We start from the raw sequence: 8,707 nt of genomic DNA on the forward strand, positions 1-8,707 counted from the left end.
AATTCTCTTCACAACACCAGCTGAGCACTTTGTTGGCTGCCATGACCCTGACTGATGCACTGCCACTTCGTTTGACATTTTAGATGTCTCTCCTATGTGATTTAAAATGTATGATTCATAAAGGATCATAATATATGATTTATAAAGGGTTTATAACATTTCACTTGAGAGAAATAATTCTTTTCCCACTCCAACCCTAGTTTCAACTAAAAGAATGATGTGATATTAACAGTTTCAAAGAATATAAGAAAAAAACAACAACTGGGATCAGAAAGTGCACACACGCACCAAACTCCTGCTTCCTTAGCTGAGGCTATTTGGTTGACATTTCCACACTGTGAAAATCATGATATAAGTCAAGAGTACCTCTTTAAAGTAGAAATAATATATAACAATAATTTAGCCTATAAATGTCTCAACTGTAGTAATCATTTATAGTTTAATTAATATAATTAGTTTAATTATATTAGGTCACTCCACAGCCCCAAGGTACCCTGAGCACCACTTAGTACATGATGATGAGCAACAGCACCCAGAACAAGGTGATCTTAACTAATCTTAACTACAACTATCTGTGGCTCAGTTAAATGAGAAAAGGCAGAGGTTGGGATGTTCATTGTCTCTGTTTTTCTTTAGACTAACATAGGTAGAAAGAAAAATGTATTTGGCATCAAAAGTTTAGGAGCAAGAGTCTCTTCCGCACCCTAGTAAGACTGGGCTAAGGCTCAGCTTCTCAGTTCACAGAAGCAATGTGCAAATATTCCAGGTTCTTGGAAGATTTTCTATCTTTGATATTTAAAACACATCAGTCCTTGTTGATGATATGGGGAATGGGTGAGTAGGGAGTGGGAGGTAGGGAGGGGACATCAATTACCCTGAACTCTTCTGGTTTAGATTTTTTCATCATATTCCATTGTTCCTTCCCCCACAGGATATTCTCATTCCAGCTTTCTGAGAATGTAAATTACTATTTGGTCATATCAAAAAATTCCAATCACAAAGCCAAAGGCATTGTTAACCCCCAATATAATGCTAGAAAGCTAAAACACAGAAAAGAAATAGGATGAATTGACTTTTACCAAGATTAAACAGAAACTCTTCAGTAGTGGAGCCCTGGTTAGAAGTATGGCTGTATCTGTCACTCAAATGATGGCATGGTAGAAAAGTTCCTAGAGATGATACATTTATTAATTCTTAGAGTTGGGAAAACAAAACATAGTTTAAAATGATTTAACAATGGGGGTGCCTGGGTGGCTCAGTTGGTTAAGTATCTGCCTTTGGCTCAGGGTCCTGGGATCTAGCCCCACATAGAGCCCCATATCAGGCTCCTTGCTCAGCAGGGAACCTGCTTCTCCCTCTCCCTCTGCTGCTTCCCCTTCTTATGCTCTCTCTCTCTCACTCTATTTCTCTGTCAAATAAATAAGTAAAATCTTTTTAAAAATGATTTAACAATGGCATGTTAAAAGCCTATATTATGTGGATGGTGTTCAGTGGCAATAGAAAAGCTTTCCCTGTAAAATTAGATGTTATATTCTTCAAAATGGAAATTTGGGGTTTTCTCTGTTGGAAACTTAGAAAAAAAGTTTAATAAGTTCTTATGGTTCCATCATTTAACTAGTGACTGAAATACTATTATAATTCATTTTGGGGGAATGCTTTGCTCCCTTAGTGAGCTTTAGGTGCTATATTATTAAATGGATTAACTTTCTTTTTCTTAAAGTTTTGATAAACACCAAGATTATTTTTATATAAAAAGAAATCTTATTTTTCCTGTTGCTTTCTGTATTTTTCAAAGATCTCTTAAGATTAAAATTGCCTCTATCTCTTCCTCTGATGATATCTCCTCCACTTTCTTTTTCCTTCAGTTGACTTGCGCATTCATTGTCTGAAAGAGAATTGAAATAGAAAAAAGATTGCAAGTAACACTTATTGAGCATTGCTGTATGACATGCAATGTATTACTCTAGCTACATAGTATAATGTAATTTGATCATCCCAAGATTCTATGGAAAGTTATCCTACTTTATATGATGTATGTATATGTGTGTGTGTGTGTGTATGTAACTATGTGAGGTGATGGATGTTAACTAAACTTAGTGATCATTTTGTAATATATACATATGTCAAAGCATTATTCTATATACCTTAAACTAATACAATGTTATATGTCAATTATACCTCAATAAAACTAGGAAAAGTTTTTTTGAAACTTAGGATTTAGTTAACTTGCACAAAATAACGTAGCTACTAAGTGTTAGAGTTGACATTTGACCTTAGCCCTAAATATGAGAGCAATATTTTCTACTTCCTATAAAATTTCTTACCATATGTCATAATTAAAAAAAAAAAACTGCACAAATAAAAATAAAGTTTGTGGCGTATTTCATATGTTGCTTTTTTAAAACCAAAATTAGTTTACATTTACTTCTATGTCTTTTGATGGATCATTTTCCCATCTGAAATATAAAAAGTTTTCATTTTTCTATGATAAGAGCTTAACCTTTCAAAGCTGATTAAAGAATGAATTTCAGAATCCATTTTTTCTGCTTTTTCTTTTCAAATGTGTTATGTTCTATATATACCTTCTATATTTTTTAATTGAAGAAAATTATTTTCTGTCAAAATTGCAAGGAATAAAGATCATCTTGAAATGACATTTTTTATTGAATATCAGTAGAACAACCTATCCCTTAAATTGTCCAAGTTCTAATAAGCTTATCTTTGAAATTGGGCTCATTTTGCTTTTGTTGGGTATACATTCTAAACCAGGATTTGATGGACTCAATAAATCAGATTTTAGCAAGCAGCCTGCTTCTGAGGCATAAGGAACCAGTTGGTCAGTGACTATCTACTGCATGGTGGCCTCGATTTTCTGTAGTTGTCTCTTAGAAGAAAGTTTGACCCAAGGCTTTGAGGTTCTCCTGATTAAGGATAAATTCCCATGACTTCACCAAGGGGATATTACATTTTAGTTCTAGTATAGATGCTTTTGCTTGTTTCCAATTATTATAGTGTTAGACTATGGAGTATGGGTTAAAATTTATTTCTGCCCTCAGTAAAAGAGACAGTTTAGTGTAGAGATTAAAAGTGAGGGCTCCATTGGGGCACCTGGGTGGCTCAGTCGTTAAGTGTCTGCCTTCGGCTCAGGTCATGATCCCAGCGTCCTGGGATCGAGCCCCGCATCGGGCTCCCTGCTCTGCGGGAAGCCTGCTTCTCCCTCTCCCACTCCCCCTGCTTGTGTTCCTTCTCTCGTTGTGTCTCTCTCTGTCAAATAAATAAATAAAATCTTTAAAAAAAAAAATTGAGGGCTCCATTAAGGAGGGCATGTGATGTGATGAGCACTGGGTGTTATACGCAACTGATGAATTATTGAACTCTACGTCTAAAATGAATTATGTACTCTAGGTTGGCTAATTGAATTTAAATATAAATAAATATATAAAAAGTATATATATAAAATAAATATATATAATATATATTTATATATAAGATAAAAAATATATAATGTATATTTATATATAAAAATATATATTTATATATAAAATAAAATATATTGTATAAAAATAAAAGTATATATATTTATATATATAAAATAAATAAACAAACATATATATATAAATATATGAGGGCTCTATAATACATTGGATTTATATCCAAGTTCCACTACTCATTTTCACTGTGACTTGGACAAATTACCTAATCCCCTTAAGCCTCTATTGTCTCACTCCAAATCAAGATAATACTATCTCATCAGGTTGTTAGAGTTCAGAAAATAGTCTATGTCTGGTGCTTTGACTTGGGTAGGGAACACAACATCTGTAACCATTTACACTGCAGAGTAATCCATGGTGCTAATGATTGCATGATCATGTGGTCTGTGGCCGGTGTCCCATGCAGGCTAATCAGGCTTACACTGATTCATGGCCTCAGCTTTCCCCAGCAAGGGCATAAGTATACCGGAACAAATCTATACCTAATACTGGACAAAAAAAAAATCAAAATATTTGCCCCATGGCTGGTCAGTCAGTTGAATCACCTTCATACACAAAGGACAATATTAAAATTAAGACCATCTTCTAAAAAATTAAATGTGCACCTGCAGTTCACTGTGATGATTGAGGGAAGTCAATAAATTAACAGAAACTTATGAAAGGGCAAAGTTAGTTTGGAAAGGTTATTAACAATGAGTATATTTAAGAAGCAGCTCAGTGTGACTACTGCCACAAGAGCTAGTTTGTAAAAAGAATTAAACATGATTGAAATAATTTAGATCTATGAGGTCAATTAAGCCATATTTTTACATGCAATTCCTTACATAACTGGAGACATGTAAATTGGTTCCCTTTCCAATAAAGAAGCACTCTTGAGTAAAAATTAAAACCAAAAGATAAACACTCTTTACTGGTGCCTATCCCACTCCTGCCAAATGTTGTATACATAATGAAGAGATATTAGTTTTAGATTATCAGCTTGCCAAGCACACAGCACAGCAGAAACAAACATCTCTGCTAGTGTGATTTTCTTGATGATGCATGAATATAGTAGAGAGGTGGTAATATGCAAAGAACTTATGAATAAAAGGGTTTGATTTTGTTCTGGTTCCTGCTGTTGGCATATCATTTGGCATAGGTAAGTATGAGAGGCCCCTTGACGGGAAGTGGGGATGATGCCTCACTATATTAGTCTGGTTGAAAACAGGTCAAAAATATCAGAACTTACCATTATTTGTGCCTTACTTTAATTAGAGAGCTCTTTACAACTACAAAAACTCATCAGATTAACTCAAAAATCAAATTATTATCTTTCTTGCCTAGAAGAAAAAGAACAACTACATTCATCATCCATTTAGCTTTTTTTTTAAACACTAAAGAGTAACAGTAAAGTAGCATCTTACATTTTTAAGTATTTTGTACTCTATTTCATATTATCGCTTAAAGTATCTCTCTGAAGAGCAGTAAGAGAAAGTCAGGATAACTATGAAAGATATCTTCCTAATTATGAAGATTAAAAAAAAACATAACAGAATGAGTTAATAGGAGAAACAGGGGAGGGTTGGTTCACAGAAAAGTGTCCAGCATCCCTGGCAAGGAGTTACAGTTAAAAACATTTGCTGCCTAAAAAGAAACTATTCAGCCTACCCATTCAGTTTGAACCAGAATTTCTCCCCATTCACAAAGGCTGTATTTTTCCTTTCTTATCCCTGTTCCCTCCCACCTTTTTTTGAACTCATCCAAGAGCACAGAGAACAGGAGCCTCTTTCTGCCACAGAAACACCAAAAGTGCTTCCACCAACACAGGCATTCAAAAACATCAAATGTAAAAAGAATAGGGGGGGAACAAGATGATTTTCTTTATCTCATGTGGCCTCTTACTGAATCTTTGGCCATCTTGGGTGCAGGAGATTACATATTAGTGCTACTTTCTACCTTGTTCCCCCAAAGTTTGCTTCCACGGCTCCTTCAAGTCTTTGCTCAGCTCCTGCCTTTTCAATGACGTCTACCCTGCCTTCCCTTTTGAAACTTGCACACCTCCCTCAACAGTTTTTGGGGCTGTTGATCCCCTTGTCTCGCTCAAACTTTTCTGATCACCTTCTAAAATATTATATATTTTTCTTATTTATGTTTGTTTACTATCTGTCCCTCTCCTGTAAAATATAAGATCCATTAGGGGAGGGATCTTTGTTTAGTCCATTCATGTCTGGCACAGAGTAGACCCTAAAGAAATATACATATACTCTGAGTGAAAGAATACATACATGGTTGCCTTTTGTCCCTTTAATAGGTAACTCAGATACTTATTAAACATCACAGCCAAGCCTAATTTTAAACTTCTAGAAAATAATGAGTGGAAAATGTTAACATACATGTGCTGAACACTCTCATTTTGCAGAGAGGGATAAAAGCACATTTCAATAGAGATGTGAAAAAGCTGCAGAAGGGCCAGTGCTGTGCTTACTAATAGCGTATAACAAATTACTGGGTTTTAGAAATTCAATTTAGTTCTCAACATGTGCCGTTTTGTCACCTGCATACACAAGAGTCACACCCACACCAACTCTCTTCGTCAGCTCTACCTTTTATCCCCCTCCTCATTAGCCAACACCTAATTACATACTAATTGGCTCAGAGAACGCAAGCTTGTTATTGCACTAGAAACACTCAAAGCTCCCCCACAGACAGATTCTCATGAAAACCAAATATAAAAGGAGTTGGCCCAGTGCCTGGTTTTCATTAGGAGGAAGCTAGATTCTTTTAGGTCCTGGCCATACAGATCAGTGTTTCCATGCTCCTGTTAAGTCAGGTTTTTTTTGTTTTGTTTTGTTTTTTTGCGAGCACATTTTGATACTTGGTACCAGCCAAAGAAACCAGACTTGAGTCTCTCCTGTGGCAGTGAGCTCAGAAAGAAAGTACATTTACAAATGACCTTGGTAATTATATGAATGGTTCATTAGACAAAGAGACACCCATACTTCACCAGGAACATTTCTTCATTCAGTTTATTGTTGTTGCTCTTTAGTGATCCCTGGACATCAAAATATTCAAACCATACTACCTTGGATTAGATAAACTGACCATATAAATATGTTAGGAACACAAACAGGTAACTCTCTTTGCTGAAAATCATTTTTCTTCAAATGGGGGACACACCAAAACATTCTTGCCATCACAATACAATCAAATGAGCTGTAACTAATGACACAGCATGTAAGGAGTCCAATTTGGGATGTAGCTTTCTAAAGCTGTGGGTTTTTTTTTTAAATTAGATTCTGGTATTATAATTACCAATGAGGATGGGTTCAGCCACCTGGAGAAGATGAAAACAGAACAGAGTGTCCAAATGAGGACCACTCATGGAACATCAAGTTGGCTGTTGACTGCTCTCCCACAGTCCCCTGGATTGGGGGAGGTGGGGAAGGCAGCAGTGAGAGAAGATGCTTGCCATGCAAGGAAGTGAAAAGCCATATTAGGGCAGGAATAACTAGGAACAAGACTGATAAAGGAACCATTCAAGTGACATCTGTGTACTGAAATGAGCCACACACTAACTCCAAATGCATATATAAAGGAGATTGAGAATCTTGGATAGAGTTCATGTGTAAATTGTTGTTGATTTGATATGATGGTATGGTGGGGAACTGAAATATGGATTCCCTATGTGGACAAGCAGAGATTCTTGGATTATCATCTGATCAAATGACACTGTGATGCAGGAATCTCATGTGATATCCATGTTAGAGTATTATTTAATCTCTGAACAACTCCAGTGATGGCGAATCTACTTGATAACCCAGTCCTTTTAAGGAAAGTTGTCATTTTTTATAAACTCCTTTAAGTATTATAAATATTACAGCTAATAATTATATAAATGTAATTGTGTTTTATATTTAAAGTGTGTATGTATATGTGTTCATTTTCATTTGAACCTCATACAACATATTCTATATTATTCTATATTATTATTAAATGGATAATGAAATTATGCAAGTACAAAGGATGCTATACAGTATCCAGCACATGATAAGGCCTCACTAACTTAGGTGAATGAATACAACCTTCTTCACAAATTTCATATGTGCTAGGAACTTCTTTGGTGAGTATAGCCTAAAATTCCTAGTAGCAGACAATAGACTCTAAATCAGCATGCTTAAGCTGAGATGGTTTTATTCAGAGGCATACATAATGCAGAAAAACTGGGTATGCTGGAGGAACAGGCTCCAAACTAAGCTTACAGGAATACCCAACCACAGCACAAAATTGGGCTGATACATGAACTGCTGCCTCCCTCAAGATCAGACAGTTCAGGATTGGAATGTTCCTGTTGCCTGTTCTGGAACCATGCCAACTCTGCCAGGATGTGCATGAGCTAATTGGCTGCACTGCACCTGTTTCTCTTCACACATAACTAAGTTTCAAATCAAAATCCTTCATGAGTACATCTGATTGGCAGATGAGTACATCTGATTGGCGTTGGGAACCTCCTGTAAGGGAACTTTAGAAATGGACATGTAAATTATTCATCCCTTTATGTACATGAAGGGAGCTGGTAATTCACAGTCTGCCCCACAGTGGAGCGGGAGAAAAGGAAGCGCCCCAACTGGGACCTGAGCATTAGCAGTGAGAGCGGAGGACCTGGACAGATGGACACTTCTTGGGGCATCAGCAACATCTGCACAATTTGAGATGAATCATAGGAGTTCAGGGGATTTACAAGTTATATGAGTTCTGCCATTCTCCTCTTTCTCCAATACACATATTCATCATGATCTGGCTCTGACCTTCTCTCCTGCCTTTTCCTATCTTAAAATTAATACTCACCAAGGCATTTCTGCTTGGAGTTCACTGAGCAAACACGTTGTCATTTCTTGCTTCTGCATATTTGCCTTTGTTGCCTTTTTGCTGTAATGTCTTTCTTTCTGTGGGTTTTTCTGACTCAAGGTCAAGCTTGGGCATTATCTCTGTTAAGAAACCTTCCTTAAGTCCCTGATACTGGGCTAGTTATCTTTATCATAGCATCAAGTGGATCATCTTTGTACTTATAACATTTAATAATGATTGTCTGTTTGTATATGTGCTCTCTCATTGCATTGTGAGCTCCTTGAAGGACAGGTCCAAATATTATTCATCCTAATATCTAAATACAGTTTCCAACAGTGCTCTATTAGTAAGGGGTAGATAACTTGTCTAACAAACAATAACAAAATTTCAAT

Source organism: Neomonachus schauinslandi, chromosome 4, assembly GCF_002201575.2.
Source record: "Neomonachus schauinslandi chromosome 4, ASM220157v2, whole genome shotgun sequence".
Taxonomy (NCBI): Eukaryota; Metazoa; Chordata; class Mammalia; order Carnivora; family Phocidae; genus Neomonachus; species Neomonachus schauinslandi.